The following is an 18,821-nucleotide window of genomic DNA, read 5'->3' on the forward strand; positions in this document are numbered from 1 at the left end:
CTAGAAGAGTTAGACTCCCAAATCCAACTGCCCTTTAAAGGGAAATTGTTGCTAAATCCCATAGGTTCTTTTGAAATCCCAGATATCATTAAAAAGTAGGAGAGGAGAAAGATACATCATTCTGACCTTAAAAGGAATCTACTGTCAATAATGCCAGCTGCTTGATATTGAATGAATGAGGGGTTTTTTTATGAATGAGAATGAGTGGTCTTCTCCAATCCTAGAATTTAGCTAACATTCACATTCACCTTCTTGTAGGTAAAATGACCTCCTTATATCAAAGTACTGTAGTTTGTTTATTTATTATTCTGCAGGTAGTTAGATAATCACCTTTAACTTGTTTAGCTGCATTTCATCTTTTGAACATTAACAGGAACAGTTTATATGTGTGAGATTTATGTCATGCTGAGACAATTTTTACAAGATTAAGAGACCAGAATGTGAAGAAAGCACAGCTTTCAGAAGGTAAGACAAACAAGGCAAGGAGGGGGCAGTTGAGCCTTTCATGAAATATAGATGTAGGGTATCATTACAAAAATAAATATAGAAGAAAAAAACCCAAAAGTATAATCAGCCAAAATTCATTGTTATGGCAATGGATCTGCCTCAGTAGGGTTTACCTGTCCTTGTTTTAACAAGTAATTGGTCATTTCTCAGTGCCAAGTGATTTCTCTGGGCATGGAAATTGTTGCCTTCAGTGTTTCAGCTGGAGGGAACTAGCTATTAAGAAAAATAGCTAGGAAAACAGATTGAAAAATAAATTAAAAAATTGTATCAGAAAGGGACTAGTCTCCACTTTTCATGGAAAACAATACAAGACAGGACCTCTTTTTTCCCTATTTACCTCCCCTCCCCTCTACCTATTTGTTTTCAAGCTCACAGAGTACCACAGGAAAAGCACCACAGAGAAAAATAAGAGGAGGTAAGAGAGGAAGAACATGTAATAGATGTTAAGATATGCACAGAAAAACACACAAGTGAAAAACACACAAATTATAGTTAAGATTTTTGAGTTGTTTTCTTTTATTGACTTGTGCTGAAGACTAACAAGCTTTTCATTACATCACATTATGTGTAATTAGAGTGTGATACATTTGCAGACTGAACAACTGATGTGGTGAAGCAAGTTGTTGGAAAATATGTATAAAGACGTTTGGACTGAAGTATTTGTATCTTTTCACTTAATAATGTTCAGTTAAATAAAATCTGACAGCTTCCTTATTAAAACTAAGTGATGTAGGACATCCTGCCTCAAGAACTCCTCAAATGTAAAATAAACAGTACGTAAAGAGGACACACTTTGCTCTCTCAACAAAATGTTCCCATCTTTTGGCTGAAACAATCTGTATAAAGTTAGCTACATGTCCCAGTAATCAAGGGAAGGAATTGGAAAAAAACCCTGCCAATTGAAACTGCAGGAGTTCTTTTAGCCAATGTAGTGTCAACACAGTGCCACTTTGGCCAACCAAGTGGCTATTGGAACAACAACAACAACAACAACAACAACAAATAGAGTTGTCAAAAGTGCCCATGAATAGATAGGGCCAAATTTTCTGAAGGTAGAAACCCTTTTCAAGCAGACAAAAGAATCAGCATGACTTATACACCTGTATTTGCCAAAATGCCACATGCAAATGTCTGAGGGCAGCTGGATGGGAAGAAAAACAAAAAACCAAACCAGTGGAAAATGTCCAGTCCCCGCTTTTTTCACAGAAAGAAGTACAAGAGGAATTTTATGTTCTCCAGCATTCCGGACGTCAAAACTTCCAAATATACAAGAAGAGGAAATCTGTGCAAATGTCAACCATGATATGAACTCTCAGCTTGGATCTGCACTGGCAATTTGCACATAAGGAAATCTAATAAGGTAATAGTTGCAGTTGCAAATGTGAACACAAGCTTTTGTATGAACAAACCAGTCATTAAAGACAGAGGGTCAAAAGTGATCATGAAGTGCCAGAATCTTCTATTGCAGAATTCTTCTAAAAGTTGTTGACCCACTGTTAATACTGGGAGAGAAGTAACATCTATTGAAGCCAGCAACCCCTCTTGCAACTACTTAACTGGAGGGCTGCCATCCAAATACTCCAGATAGTTGGGATGGTAGAAGTGTCTGGAGACTTGCCTGGATTTAGGGGGTGAAACTAAACATTACTTTAATCTTTTATTTCAAATGTATTCCTACTTTGGTGGACCACCTATACCTTCCTAAACCCCCTAAATGAAATGGAAAATTGTTGACTAAGTCAGAAGACATCTGCAGACTTAACGGAATGCATTGGTGGTGTTCAATGACATCTGCTCTGCAGAGAAGCACTGCATAGCTCTGTTCAGAATAAGCCAGCTGTTCAGTCAGCTGGAATGAGCAGAGGTGTCTGTAGAAATCAGAAATACAACAAATACATATTGCCCTCAGATGAATCAAAAATGGCCTTTCCTGGCAAAAATCCAGGCATACAAAGAAAAAGGATTGCCAGCTGAAGATTGTATGTCTCTCTCGAAGTATTTCCGTAGGGACATTTTTTGGGATCAGGGTGATGGGAAGGAGATTTGTCAGCATAAACTCTACATCCACAAGCAGCTTTCTGAGAAGTGGCGGCCAAAATGACTTTGTGGCTTGCATGAGATTTACATTGAATAACTCTGCTGCCAAATCAAGATTCTTGACTTTGTACACTCTCTACAGGGGCTGTTTCTTGAACCAGAGGGAGTCAGTTGTTTACATCCTTTTATGGTAGATGATAATATTTCTACAAATAATTTAACCTCTTGCCACAGAAGAAAAAAACCCATCATTGTTATGATTCAAGCCTGACAAATACTATCAATAAAATAATATAATAAAATAAATATACAAGGAAGCATTCAGAGAAAATGGCCACTTTAAATGGCCTCTACCTAAGTAAGGGACTGATTTTGTAAGATTCAAACTGGCATAACCATTCAGAAGAGCTTTAAACTAAGAGGCCCAAGGAAGAAGACTGGAAAAGAGTCATGTTCAACTCTCCAAACCTGATTTTATTACACAGGCAAAAGAAAAGCAGTTTAAAGAGTTCAGTAGAAAGAAAAAAAATCAGCAAAAGCAGCAAAGACAAAAGTATAAGCAGAGAATATAGGAGTAGTCATGGAGACTGTTCAGCTATTGAAAGGATTATACACCATCAAGTTGAAGTGGGTGAGGTAACACAGAGGCAACTTAGCTGTTTGGAAACCTATGAAAGGTGGCAAGGCTACAAACCAGAGGAAGTGGAACCGATAGAGTGGGACATGAAATCAGACAGTAGAGCCATAACAAGACACGGTGGAGTATCAGTCATGATTGGAACGTGGATATTGAAATACAGGATACTCTTCTAAAAACTAGAAATAAAATCAGGAGTAGAATACTGCCATAGTTTAATAAAGACCACTTCTGCAAGTGAAAAATTGCAATAACATGGATAAAACTGAAGCTTTTAAGGTCAAAATCAATTTGAATGAAGGGCTGTAAAATTAACTAGGGTCAGAAGTTTGCCGTTGCCTCACATGGGTCAAATTTGAAGCTGGATGAGGAGGACCTCGTTAATATTTTGTTGGAGAGAAAATGGCTATCAGAAATTGTATCACTGTGTAGACACATAAATTTCCCAGACACAGATTGGAAAAAACATGCTACCAAATATGGCAGGACCCATTTATTCATGAATGTGATAGCCAACATATTTCTTCACCAAGTGTACTGTGACTAATAAGTACCATTATAAAAAAGGTTCTGGTCAGCTGGAAATGACAGATCAAGCAAAAGACCTGGGCATAGAACTTGATCACAAGATTACTATGAGTCACCAGTACAATGATAAAGTGCAATGTGATACTAGCCTGCAGCAAAAGCTAAATATTTCAAATAGAAATAGGGATGTATTAATATCATTATACAAGGTAACAATAAACTGCAGTGCTCTGTGTTATGTTGTATGCAACAATGAACTCAGACTGGAACAGATAGAAAGAAGGACTAGTCATCCTCATAGGGAACTGAGGGTCTACTTTGGGAGGAGAGACAAAAATGGGAGTACAGACAAAATAGGGTTGCTCTCTATGAATTGTGCTATCATGAGGTAAGAACTGGAGGACTAAAGAGAGGAACATGTTGAATTAATTTAGGAAAGAAAAAAGAACAAGTTTCCTTACAACCAGCTGTGTAAAGCCCTGAAACAGCTTCCTGAAAGAAGTGCAGGAGCAAAAGTTGATTTATTGGCTAATGATGAAGAATAATGAGGTTAGGAATGGGATTATATGGTGCAGTTCATCCTCAGTGCAGAAGACTGAAGATAATGATCCAGTAAAACCCTTCCCTTCTTCAATGTCCACATAAAAATCATATCTGAGATGCAGCTTTTCATCAATAGATAGCAAACTACTCACAGAGGGCAATTAATATTAGTGAAATTTAGCATATACTTAATGCTTAGTTCTCTACATGCTGTACAAAACTGTATTGATTTATATCAGTGTTAATATGTTGGGGTTTGGGGTTTTTTTATGCTGTAGTTGATAAGATTCACAAGACCTACACTACAGAAAATGTGGGAATATGAACCAAATCTATGTAGCAACAGATAGTATCAAATAGCACAGGCTTTTCATGACACAAATTACATTTTTTCACTCCATTCTCTCTTCCTCCCATCCTCTGTTTAAAACATGAACATTAAATAAAACAAAAGGGTAACATGTAGAAAGCAGAGATGAAAATAGGTGTTTGCTTTACATATATAGGTTAGGCTATGTTTAAAAGGTAATGGAAAAATACATAATATGTGCTTCTTTCTCCTCTGTCTCAAATCCAAGTCCAATACTGTATGCAACTCTGTTTGTGGGTAAAGTTTTCTTTTAGATCTTATTGTCACAAAATGTTACAAAGTTTAAAAAAAAGTAAAGACTTCTTTGTGTTATCTATGATGGACCTGTGGAATGTACAGCTGCTAGTTGTCACTGAGTCAGTGGACTTTTGAAATGAATGAATCATTATATGACTATTAATAATTTCTATAGCTATGCAAGATAGAACAATGAATTCACCATCAAAATTGCATTTTTCAAGAAATAAGTTAATTTTTTGTGAGTGTGGGGTCAGAAATGGATTTCTTCTCAATTTCAGCTATTCATTTTGGCAGATGGGCTTGGGGATATTTCAGCTTTCCCTGACCATAGGGATAGTAGCTGTTGCCGTAGCAGGACAAGAGATAAGATATGGATTTAGGCTCCGGTGTGATATAGTTCTTCTTCCTTCCACATGGAATATGAGTCTTCCTTTATACTCCATATATGAGGACTAAAATCAGCAAAGAAAATGATGTAAAACTGATATAACCATAGGAAAACTCGGGCTTGCATTCATAGGGAAACAGGAAAGATAGTCTCTAAAATTTAAGTAGCTATTTGTATAATATTTTCATCAGTAATACATAAAAACATATAAGCTAATGAAATTTCAGAATTAGTGTCAGAATCTCAATGCTTGTCTCTATGCCCTTCTAATCTCAGTTAAACTCAGAATTGTCATCTTGATATAAACTTCCTCCTCAGTCTACACAAAAAAATAGCTTGACCATTTGTCCTAGCTTTGGCTGGAATAAAGTTAATTTTCTTCCCAGTAGCTGGTATAGTGCTGTGTTTTGGATTTAGGATGAGAACAATGCTGATAACACACCAATGTTTTAGTTGTTGCCAAGCAGTGTTGATACTAAGTCAAGAACTTTTCAGCTTCTCATACTGCCCTGCTAGCGGAGGCTGGGAGTGCACAAGAAGCTGGGAGGGGACACAGCAAGGACAGCTGAGCCAGACAAGCCAAAAGGGTATCCATACCATATGACATCATGCCCAGTATATAAACCGGGAGGAGCTGGCCAGAGGACACCATGGCACAGGGATTGGCTGGGCATTGGTCAGCGGGTGGTGAGCAATTGTATTGTGCATCACTTGTTTTGTATCTTCTAATTATTATTATTATTATTATTACTATTACTATTACTATTATTGCTGGGGTTTGTTATTGTTATAATTATTATTATCCCTTTCTTTTCTGTCCTATTAAACTGTCTTTATCTCAACCCATGAGTTTTACTTTTTTTTGCCAATTCTCTTCCCCATCCCACCAGGTGCAAGGGAGTGAGTGAGTGGCTGTGTGGTTCTTTGTTGCTGGCTGTGGTTAAACCACAACGGTCCTTTTTCGTGCCCAACATGGGGCACAACAGATTGAGATAATGACAAATCTGACTGGAACATGTTAGAAATAATTTGTTATAAAAGTTCATTAAATTAGTTCAATAGTCAGAGGTCAGAATGTTCATGTATTTGCTCTCAAAGTTGGCGCAGTTTCTCTTAAAGTTGCATTATGTAATACCTTACTTGCAGTATATGCTCCCTGTTGTGCTACTTTTCTAACACTGGTTTATGATAGAATTGCTAGTCATGAAACTAATCTGGCATTTTTACCCAGCATTGCCATCATCTCTGTACTTCGGGAGTCATCTATTGGAAACTATTAACAATTACACGTTTTACCTTTTCTCCTTGGAGAGCCAATCCATGGGGGAGACACCTTCCTTCATCTTTCCCTTCTCCAGGCAAATTACAATAGCTCTTGAGAATTCTGAATATCCTTGGGATGTTCAAACCAGCATGTTCCTAGTGCTAAGTCTCCTGAATATGTTCCAAGTCTTGTTTAAGGTTAAACAACTATTTAAGAATATCACCCAGAGATCTGCCCCAAGGCTGGATAGTCATGGGTGGCACAGTATGTGGGAGAATATGGGCAGATATCTAGAGAACTTCTCACCTCCAATGGTTTGGAACTTCACTCCCGAACAACTGCAAAACCCTGATAAAGTGATAGAATATTTGAAAGGAAAATGCTGTGGCTATTCCAAAGAGGCACAACTTACCACACTGTGCTGGGCCCTGGCCAAGATCTACCAAACACTGCTCAATATTATGCAGCACCCTCAGGGGGAAAGGAGGAAAACAGACCAACAGGCACTGCGGTTACTTCAATCCCTGCAACAGGCACTGCAGTGAACCAGAGAACCAACCTGTGCCAGTAACAGTCACCCCTATACTGAAGAAGAAATATACCAAAAAATCATTTCGTTTAGTAAGGGATGAAGATGATCCAGGGTCATCATATGAACAGGAGGAAGAGGCAGAACCAGAGGCAATCATCCGATCCCTATCCCTGAGGAATCTGTGAGATATGTGAAAAGATTTCAGCCATTGTCCAGGTAAGCACATTATCACCTGGCTGCTCCAATGCTGGAATAATGGGGCCAGTAGCTTGGAGTTAGAGGGTAGGGAAGCCAGGCAGCTGGGATCACTGTCTAGGGAAGGGAGCACTGACAAAGCGTTTGGAAAAAAGACACTAGACCTCAGCCTCTGGAGGTGACTTCTGACAGGCGTGAGGGAAAGGTATCCCTTCAAGGAAGATGTGTGTCACCTAGGCAAGTGGACCACCATGGATAAAGGTATCCAGTGCTTGAGGGAATTAGCCATGCAGGAGATGGTTTATTATGACCCAGACAATGTGCAGTTATCCACAGACCCAGATGAAGTCCAATACACATGACCCATGTGGTGGAAGTTTGTACGGAGCACACCATGGTCACATGCCAATGCATTGGCAGTAATGGACTGGAAAGACAAAGAGGGACCAACAGTGGATGAATTAGCTGGCCAACTCCGGCAATATAAAGAAAGTCTTTCATCCTCCCTTATCCCAGCTGTGGAGAAACTGCCAGACATACTAGACAAGAAACTGTCCAGCGATTTGAGAATAAATTCTGCTCCCCATCTGTACAGATCAATATCTCAGCTATTAGGAGTAAGTGTTCCTCTGTTCGAGAGGATAAGAAGGTACACACCATTGGGGTACCCTGTGGTTTTACCTGTGTGACCACAGAGAGGATATGAGGAAGCGGGATAGAAAACCTACCTGTACCCTAGAGGCATGGGTACGTGAGTTGAAAGGAAAAACAATCACAAAAGGGAATTATTCCAGGAAAAATGCCACTCCAGTTTCCAGAGGGCATTTCCCCAGACAGAACAGAAGGGCTGATCTTTTTTCCAATCCTCTTGAAGGGACCTCTAATTAATTTTTACAAGAAGTGAGTAACTAATACTATGACCAGGATTAGAGGGTCCCTGCCTCCAGCCAGGTGGAGGAAAGGGGCAATCAGGTTTATTGGACCATGTAGATTTGATGGCCTGGAGGGGACACAGCAAGGACAGCTGAGCCAGGCAAGCCAAAAGGGTACTCCATACCATATGACATCATGCCCAGTATATAAACCAGGGGGAGTTAGCCAGGGGACAGCACGGCTCAGGTATTGGCTGGGCATTGGTCAGTGGATGGTGAGCAATTGCATTGTAAATCACTTGTTTTGGTTTGGTTTTTCCCCCCTTCCTTTTCTGTCCTGTTAACTTGTTTTTGTCTCAACCCATAGGTTTTACTTTTTCTTTTCCGATTCTCTTCCCTATCCCACTGGGTGGCCCGAGTGAGGGGGCGACTGTGTGGTGCTTAATTGCCAGCTGGGGTTAAACCATGACACCATTCTAGGTAATGAGGGGAGTTACAAAGATTGTGTAACTCATTCAGAAAGAATTAATATGGAACTTGCACATTACATGTGCATTTCTGCATTTATACTAAGTAGGCACACATAAGATCCAAGTTGAATAGGAATGAAATAAGAAGGAAAAAAGATGCATAAATTGATTAAACTTTCCACTTCCAGGTATCTACACTTTTAAAGTCCATTCTTGAGGCTTTAAGTATCTGTAAACCACATCTCTCAAATCACGTACAGTGGTATATCTATCATACTTAACTTCAGACTGCACTCTGAAATACATAAAATCACAAAGACAACAACTAGAGGGCACATACAACTTTCCCTGAAAAATCAAGCTCTGGGCATTCAGGCTGCTTCTCAATGTATTCATGGAAAAGTATAAGAAGTTTAGAAAATAAGTCACAGGAAATGTACTCAACAGCATTCTTCCTCATTTCACCAGAACATGAATACATCAGACAAGGACAGTTTGGGTCTCTCTGCCTGAGTTGGGCTCATCAGGAAACATTTTATACTGTTTTCATCTGTCAGGGCATGTAGGATAACGTGGAGAACTATATAAAACGAGATCCACCAAAATCAAAATACATAACCTATCTGACTAGACACTAAGCTTGTTTTCATGATTACTGCAAGTCTGCTGTGATACAAGTCCTAATATTTTGAGACATGTGCTTGTATTGTAACAAGTGATTTAACGCATTTTCAAACTGGAATCATGGGTAGATTGCTTGCAGTACAGCTGTCCATCTGGAAATTTCAGATTTTGTTTATCTAATTTCACGGGAATTTTGACACATCAAATACTTGGGGTTGCAGAAAATAACAATGTGCGTTTTGACTACATACTGTCTAGTTAAACACTTGTCAAATGAGGAATACTGAAATCAAAACAAGCTTTTGTGTGTGTTGCTCCATAAGTTACAGTCTTTCTGGCTACTGCACCAGATTTTAGTTACTACTCCAATAGTGTTCAATAAGAAAGGCAGCACTCAAAGTTTGACAATCCTATAGCATGAAGAGTCGCCTTTTGAATGGCATTATATGTGTATAGCAATAAAAATCTTTCTCCCTATCCAAAAATAGAAGGAGCAACTGTTGAGGCCTCTTCACTGGTAGTCATCACATTGGGGATGAGAGTAGACCAGGCTCACTGTGAAGTGATTCAAGCAAAGTGTTTGAAAAGAGATATATTTTGGTTGGATACTCAAAAATTTAGTAGAATTGGACTTGTTCTAGCTGGAGGTGGGGACTAAGAAGAAAGCCTTTAGGCATCTACAGACACTGGGTTTGGCTTAGGAGTCAGGGTTCAAGATGAGAAAAGAGTGAGTTCTCATGAAATATCCACCCAAACAACTGGAAATCACTCATGACCAGCTGTTCCCACCATCTTAAATTTACACAAGACATACTAAAGAACCAAAGAGGAATTTTAAAGCAACCAAAAGCCAGAACAGTAGGAGAAGGTTTGGATCCCAACCTGCCTGAACTTGGAAAGGCTTCACACGCTCTCTTTCAGCTTGAGCCCATCTGCAGTTTTAAGTGTGTTTGTCAATTTAAATTAGACCTTTACAAGTAAAAATAAAAATTAACTTTACCACTAACTCTTGAAGTGTTATCTTAACAGCTGGGTAAAACATTTGCACTGAAATTCAGACCCATTCAAATGGGCCCTGCATTCCAGGCTACATAGGTTTATGAACCCCAGCCCATTCAAATGAAATCTGCAGTGCAGTTGTCCATAAACACAAGCAGCTCCAATATCTCTCTCCTCAGCCAATCTCTCTTACTCAATACATGCTTCAAATTCCTCTTCTTCTGCCTTCTCTAGTGCTCTCAAGCATTTCACGCTTCCCAAAGTCAACTAATGTAAATGGAGACTTGAAATGTAGTGAAGGACAAGATAACACAGTGTTGGTCTGATATCCTTCCAAGCCCTGAAAACCAAGCCTAAAGGTTTATTTACCCTGTGGAAACTAAAGATTTTCAAGATTAAAACAACTCTAACCAACAGCCTACACCAACCATGGATAAGTAAGGAAGGGCCTTCACATGTATTTATCCATATTTATTTTTCAGGTGCATAAAATGTATGCATCATAATTCTCCAAAAACTTTGCAAAACATATCACACCATGATAAGCAGACATCAGAAAATGACCAGGACAGTTAAAAGAATCACCTGTAAATCAACTTAAAAAACACTCAGTAGATTATTAGCTGGAAAATATAGCTGGAGTGATAGCAAAGAGGGACATAAAAGCCTTGAAAATATTTAAATGTTTTGTCTGAATATTTTTTCAACAAAATGGTTTGGGTTTTATTTTCAAAATAATTATTTGATTTTAAAATGTATCTAAATTTAATAACGCAATGTTAAAGAGAGGATTAGAAGAAATTAAATTATTTTTGTGCATAAAATGTTTAATTTAAGCAGAAACAATTTTTTATTTGCATTTCATTTGAATTTTTCATTACAGTGGGATAAACAAAAATTTTTCATTTTGACTCAATCTGAAATATTTTTTTAATTTTTTAGTTCAGCAAGTAAAGTGAAAAATTAATTATTCATAAAGTCCTAATGGTAAAGTTATCATGGGAAAGAAGAGGCTGGAACTTTCTACCAAGTACAAATAAAGTCTTGTTTGTTTATTTAAATTCACATGAAAATTTAGTACGTGACTAAATTCAAGTGTATACATAGAAGAAAAGAACTGAGACTTACTTCTGACTTTCTATGTTTTAGGAAGTGTGATTCTCCCTATATGTGACATTCACACATATATTCCAGCTCACATATATCACATATCATATTGCACATGCATATCAGGTTGTCTATATGTCCTATAACCTATGCATTGCCTTACAACCCTACCTGAACCCTATCTAGTTCTATCAGGATCAGGTCACACACGAATTAAAGTGTTATTAATTTTTACTACTGAAAGACCTGCCAGAAATCATGCTGTGCATTCTATCCCATACAAATGTCTGTCAAAAAGTCTAGAAGTAGCCACTAGAACAGATACTTCCCATGCATTAAACATCTTCAAGCACACCATGCAAGCTGACTTAGTGATAAGTCCATATCAGCTACTATGCAATGAGGCTGAACTAATAAAGCTATACATCACAAAACATGAAGACATTTGTTTTCTACTTTAAAATATTCAACAGATAGGAAATAAGACATTGTCTTTTATATAACAGGAGTAAGAATGCTTTTATATTCATTTTCTGAAGCCATTAGTTTCTGTCTTAGCCACTGTCAAGAGGGTGCTTAGAAAAACTGCTGAAAGACCTTATCTGTGACAGCAATTGGAAAACATAGATTTCTCAGTTAAACCTATAGAAACATTTCTAAGCACTTTGGTACCCAGATATCGCAGCATTTGAAATGCCACCTGCAACACAGGAGTCCAGCATTTCTGATAGCTTTTTCACAGGCCAGAGTTATCATACTGCAGATGAAGAGCTGTCCTTCCACACAGCTCTGGCAAGTCCTGTCAGCCATGGATGCATCCTAACAAATCCTCTGAGGATTTCCCCTATGCAGATATTATCAGCAAGTCACATAGCTCCTTTTGTGACTAATGCTCCATCTGACATGATGGCTAAGGGATGGCATTCCTCATGCACTGCAAGAGTTTACTGGTGCTCAGCCAAGCATAAATTAGGCATTTTTCATCTTGTTTTATAGTACGTTGCCACCCACCAGCACCAAATTTCAGCTTTCTCTTAGTCTGTGGGCTTCTGGATTTTTTTCTTTGTTCACTGTAGCCTGATGGCAGGCAAAATTTACTAAAACATAACAGAATAATCTCTTTCCTGTCTAATGATTGGCACTGAGAGGAACTTTTAAGTTCTGGAAACTCTTAAGGTCTTCTTCATAAAGCTGATGAGCTTCTCAGCATTCTACAGACATTTTTGTAAAATTACCTAGGCAAGAGTGATCCTAGCCAAAACCAAGATTTATTAAAACCAGAGAAAATGGAATTCAAAGAAACAGTTTCCTGAATAGCAGTGAACTTAACACTTCAGTGAACCAGGATTTCTATGATGGCACATGGTAGTGGTTAACCTGAAGTTATGCCTATGATGGCACATGGTAGTGGTAACCTGAAGCATAACTTCAGGTAGTTCCCAAAATAAGGCTAGCTAATACATAGGTCACACTGTTCACGTTTCATCCTCACCTGAATACACATTCAAGTATATACATTCCTAGTAAAATACCACAGTCCCAAAATTCTTGCTGTTTATTCCAAATACTTTTTATGATAGATAAACAAAGTAAAACACAGTATCAGACTATCAGACTCCAGAAGAGCATATTCCTCAGGATAGCCTCATATTGCAATATCCACACAATGCACATAGTTAAATTACTTTGTGTTCTGTCTTTAGACTTAATAAATCATTAATAGTAACCAAAAAAAAGTGAATTTACATTGCTGCAGATATCACCAGAGCAACTGACGTAAAAGTTGGAAAAAGTGACAAGCTTTCATCACATGAGGGTTTCTGTTTCTTTCCAGTTCTATCACTTCTCCTAGAGAAAGGCATTACCTCTCTACAAAACTTTGCCCTGCCTTTGTTTACTTAAACACCTTAGAGACACCAAAAGTTCAAAATATCTGCTATATGTATGTTCATTAGCTTTTCCTACTGTTAGTCCCATGTACAGATGAAAGAGAAGGAAAGTGCAAAGATTACATTGTCACTGACCTTGCTAACAATGCCAAAGACTGTATGCAATGGAAATGTTCAGAGATCCTGATTTCACAGCACAGTAAGATTTTCTAGGCCATGTCTTGCAGGGTCACTGTTGCTGAGCTAAGCCAGCAATGTGTCATCTCCCTGATATTTCCCAAACTGAATGACGTCTGCCCACAGCAGGAAAGAGAAGGTCAACGTCCACTACTGGCAGATGTGCTGGAGAATGGCTGGATTTTCAAGAAAGACATGCCATGCTCAGTCTCCAATGGGAAGTTAGAGAATAAGCTGTTTCTGGCCTCAACATTTCTTAGACTGTATGAAGGAGGAAGGAAATCTATACAATAGTATAAATTTTCATGGTAAATGAAAAAAAGTTATACAGCTTAAAATATTATTCTCAAGTATTCTTCAGGTACTCATTGCCTCCATATGTTTAAATGCACATATTTATTGAATTCTCTATCATTTGCTGTACATGCTTTCATCAAAATGACTCAAAGATAACTATTTTCACTGGAGTTAGGCACAGCCTGCATAGTTTCCAGTCCAGTCTTTGTCATCTTTTTTATTCTTAGCTCTGAAATTAAGGCCTTATGTTTTAATAAGTGAAGAAGATACAAGATACACTACTTCCACAATCCAATAAATTTATTTTTTTTAGGTATAGTCACACTGGGCTGAGTCTTTGTTTACAAAATGGTTAAGGTTTCTACTTATTAAAAGAGATCAAATACATACTGAACTCCACTTTATCCATTGCAGAAATCAGCTTCAGAGTTTTGTTATGAAGCCGTAAAACACAGCACCAAGTAGAACCACAGATTCCAAAACTCTGTCAGAGAACCCCTTGGGCACTTCAAGAGAGATTAAATCTACAGATTATTCAGGACAAAATAACTTGGCTTGCTTTTTGGCACCAGAAAAAAAAATACCACCATTTCTAAGACCTCAGTTTCAGTTTGCTCCTGATTTCCCAAACATCTCAAATTCTCACTGCTGGAATTCCTCACGGCTGAATTGTTTCCAGTTTTTGTTGAAGAGACTTCTTTACAGAAGTATCGTGAAATTATCTGACGGCAAAAATGGGTATTTTCTAAACCCACAGCTTAACTATCTAATCCCTGCATTTAAGTCTTCATCTTCATTTCAGTCATAACTGAAGGCTCCAACCCTGATTTAGGGAAGTCAGGGGATTCAATCCCTTGGTTTAAAATAAGGAGTAGGCAGAATAGCAGCAATATTGTGCTCTAACCTTCTGCAAAGCAGTTTCAGGCTCTGTAAAAGTATCCCCACAATCTACTGAGACAAGAATAGGAAAAAAGCACCTGAGCACCCGCTCTGTCTGTCTAGGAAGGGCAACACAGACTAGCAAAAAAACCTCCAGGCAGCTTCTATAGGAACTGAAGGATATTAGAAGACAGAAATCTAGGTGGAAGATACACATCTGTACCCTCAACTTCACAACCTCTTTCACTCACACAGGAGTGAGAATCATGATCAGGGTTGTCATTTCATGCTGACCTGCTGAAGCATCCCATAAAATACGTTATCCAGCAAGTATAGTCCAAACCATGTTTTCAGACAGAGTTGCCCCATACAATTGAACATCTGTAATTCACTATGGCACCAAGACTGCATAATCTCAAGCACATAACACCACTGCACTGCAATTTCAAAGAAATATAAATTCATAGTTCAAGCAAAATGCATGGTCTCTGTTACCTGTTCATTCTACTCCCTCACGCCCACATGAACTTTCCTTTTTTCTCATTATTAGTTTTCAGTTGGCAAAGTTTCCTGTTCTGACACCTTTTGCACTGATGAACACTCAAGCAATCACAAGGAAAGGGTATGAAAAGGGCAGTTAACCCCTTCTGGCAATATTACAGATTGTTTAAGCAACCACAGCCTCTATTCCTCAATGACTGGTATCAATGACAATAAGCCATAATGGTATTTGCAATGATGCAGTGGCAGAAACACTAATCTGCACTTGCATTTAAGTGAAAGTGTGAGCTTAATATATTGGCACTGACTAGTGCTGCAGCAGGCGAAAACTCTGTAAATCTTATTTTTACTTTGAAATTTCATGATACAACAGCTGTACTTCCAGGTACTTTTGTACTCTTTTGCTTGTCAGAAATGTGTAAAAAAGCAGTACTAGATAGAAAATGGGGATTTTTCTTTATGGAAAGTATTGCCTTTCCTTCAGAAAAGCCAACTATTCAACCTTTTTGAAATTTGGTAAGACAAAACCAAATATTTTTGGCCAAAGCCACACAAAAATAGTTTGGGGGTTTCCCACAAAAAGCCCTGCAAGTTTCTAAGAAATGTAGATACTATCTGGAAGTACATTCAAAAAAATCTTTTTCCCATTCAAATAAAGATTCAGGCTGAAAGGTCATTTTGGGTAATCTCCTCCTCCTTATTTCATCAATTATGCTATTGAACCAAATTTCATCAGAAGGAAGTCTCTCATCAACTACTATATTTAAAAAATAACAACCAAACGAACAAAAAAACTCTCAGGATGGCATGGGGAAAAAAACCCAGCCATTTTTGTTTGTATCTCTTGTAGTTGAAACCTCTGAAAAACAAATCCACCCAGCACCACTGGTAAATAGTATTGCACATAAAACCAACTGCTGATTATAAATTTTGACAATACTAAAATGTTCAGTTCAATCTCAGATGAAGTTAAAAACAGGTAAAGGTACTAAAGAAAAAGATGGTGACAAACTTCAACTAAGTCTCAAAACATCTTACACTGTTCAAGAGGATTTATGAGCCTGAAAGAATTTGACCTCAGTTTGAAGAACTTTAGAAAATTTTACTGTTGCTTTGTTCAGTAGTATTTGAGGAAACAAGAATAAAATGCATAATCAATTATTATCTATGCATGAGAACGTAACTAAACAGCTGAATATATAAATAAGGGATATTCTATAATCCAAGAAAAGCAGTAGCATAATTGACAAAAAAAGGATCTTTTACACTTAATTGTTCTCCATATCTCTAACAGGTTTTGAATTCACACAAAGGTATACGAGTTATATTCAGAGAAATATGGAGAAGGAGAAAGAAAAAGATGGAGAAAAAAAAAAGAGAGAAAAAACAGACTTCACATACACTCTTAAATAAATGTACATGCAGATAACAAAAAGTGAACTAAAATTTCAGGAATAGAGCACTTAGATTCTATTATTTCACTTCCTAATACCACAGATAAAGACAAAATCACAGTATGTGAATTAGTTTACTTAAGCCTAAGATTCCTGACATTTTCCAATGAACATTTCAGACTCATTTTGAAAAACACACCCAAGACAGATTTTCTGCTAGTGTTTGCCTGAATGGCACTCTTGCCTCTGCATAAGAATGCTGCACTGTTTTCAGATCCATTCCAACACTTTTCCCAGTGTTTCACTTTGAACTGAAGAAAATGAGAATTCTGAAGGCGCACCCTTTTAAAAAACTGAGTCACATCAGGTCACAATGACTTGGCTTAGATGGCTACATAAAACAGTGCAGTTGGCACAGATCTATGATAAACAGCTTGGTAGTGATTTTGAATGAAAATGTGTATGCTTGGAAGCCTGCTGAAAGACGAACATGGAGACGTAGATTTCCAGTTCTCAATCCTATTCTTCATGCTGGCAAAGCACCTGCATGTTGTTACAAGCAAATGCCAAACTTTGTTTGGAGGCAAGAGTTTACTCCATTCCTCATTTGTACTCACTTACATAGCATTCTCATGCAGGCTTTCTTCTCTGTTTATTCTCAGTTTAGTGGTGTGACAGCCTCGGGTGTTCCATCCCAACAGTAAATCCTATTTTCGAAGTGCCTTACTTATCAAGAACCACACTGTAAGATTCATGCATCTTCATCAGAAACCATTTTTAAGGATTAGCTGGCAAACCTGGAGTTCAGAAATTTCTGCCAGTACCAGGATTATACCCCAACTCCTCTAAGCAATGCTGAGAGGCTTCCAGCTCCCACCTTGTCACAGCTGGGCCCTGAAAAGGGCAGAACTGAAAGTATCAATGTGGCTCTGTGGAAGCAATTCATGCAAAAAGCAAGAGGGATGAGGCACTGCTTTTCCTCAATTTTACCCTAGGATAAATTCACTGACTTGAATGGAGTCACCCTGGAGTAGAATTAATATAATAAAGTGATAAATCAGGCCTATTGATTCACTGACAGTGCCCCTGTAGGACCTTCTTGAGCAGCCAACCTACTGAACATTGCTCGCAGCATTGTCTTCCCAAGTACTGTGCCATGCCATTTCCACAGACAAATTGTTTCCTGACACAGCAGAGACTGATCTCCATGCTTCCTGCTTAGTTAATGCATTATAACCACATTGTTTTGCACTGGTTGCCCTCTAATTTGTGTGCAAAAGGATTTTTGAGTCAAACACACAGCCTTCAGCTGTGGCAAATCCATGTGGAGTTTTGACTCCTGAAGCATCCAAAGATCACAGGAGTTACAGATGCAAAATGTATTTCCCAAACTACTTTTATGATTTGATTATTTGAGAAATAAGGAGAGAAAAGATGGATCAGACTACTGGAGCCAAGAATGCTTTCTAAGGAGGTGATGATAGCCAAACTCCTGGTCTTGAAGTCCAAGGTAGCAAAGGATGCCCTGAGGAAATATTTATACATCTCTTGGCCTTTTTTGAACTCCTCAAAAATTTTCTGCCTTTTGTTTTCAGTCAGATATTAAACCCAAGAGGCAGCTTTAGACAGTGAAAAACTATGTCTGGTCATAATTGCTTGGTAATTAGCATCTCAGCGGCAGCAAGCCAAATAATAAACCTTTCTTCCAAGTGTATCTAGTCATTGTTTTCATGACACCTTTCCAACTCAAGGCTTCTCATTTCTGGCCAATGTCAAAAATGCCACAGGGGTAGGACAATGTGAAATGAAAATCAGACTTCTCTTTGGAAATCAGATAGAAGGAAAAATACCTTAAGAAAAGAAAATGAGAGAATTAGAACTGTTCCAGTCTTCTTTCAACAATTCCAAGAGACCTTTGCTGGTGGAAACATTCTGCTTTTCTCCTGGAGTTCCAAAATGTCAGTAGACTGTGTCATGTCCCAGGCAAAGCTACAATGAGAAAAATCAAAATTTATATTCAACAGACTTACTTCTTCCCTGCCCTGAAAAGTCCTGTCAATATTTAGAGGAGAGAATGAAGGCAACCAAGGAAATTGAAATACAGACCACCACCTCTGTAAACTGCTCCACCACTGTGAGAAGGCAAAGAATCTAGGGGCGTTCACCTCACCTCAGTCTCCCATCTAGTCAATAGACACAGGCACTGTTAGGGACAGAGTCCATCTGACACTTCACACATCTGCTTTAGGATAAGTAAAGCCTACAGTCCATTGACTATATTGACTGCATATACACAGATCATAAAAGGAATACCATTAAGGGATGGGGTACCTATTCTTTAAGCATTTCCAGACTCCATGAAGCCACTCTT

The 18,821-nt window shown here is 38.2% G+C and overlaps 1 long non-coding RNA gene across 4 annotated transcripts in view; it reads right to left on the reverse strand.

The window, feature by feature from the left end:
* Window positions 1-18,436, reverse strand: part of LOC141923607 (uncharacterized) — a 183,888-nt gene extending 165,452 nt beyond the window's left edge. For all 4 annotated transcript variants that reach the window (XR_012623337.1, XR_012623338.1, XR_012623339.1 and 1 more), the window contains exon 1: window positions 18,301-18,436. This is a non-coding gene — a long non-coding RNA (uncharacterized LOC141923607). The remainder of the gene's footprint in view (window positions 1-18,300) is intronic.
* Between the last annotated feature and the right edge of the window lie 385 nt (window positions 18,437-18,821).

The sequence above is a fragment of the Strix aluco genome, chromosome 4 (genome assembly GCF_031877795.1).
Source record: "Strix aluco isolate bStrAlu1 chromosome 4, bStrAlu1.hap1, whole genome shotgun sequence".
Taxonomy (NCBI): Eukaryota; Metazoa; Chordata; class Aves; order Strigiformes; family Strigidae; genus Strix; species Strix aluco.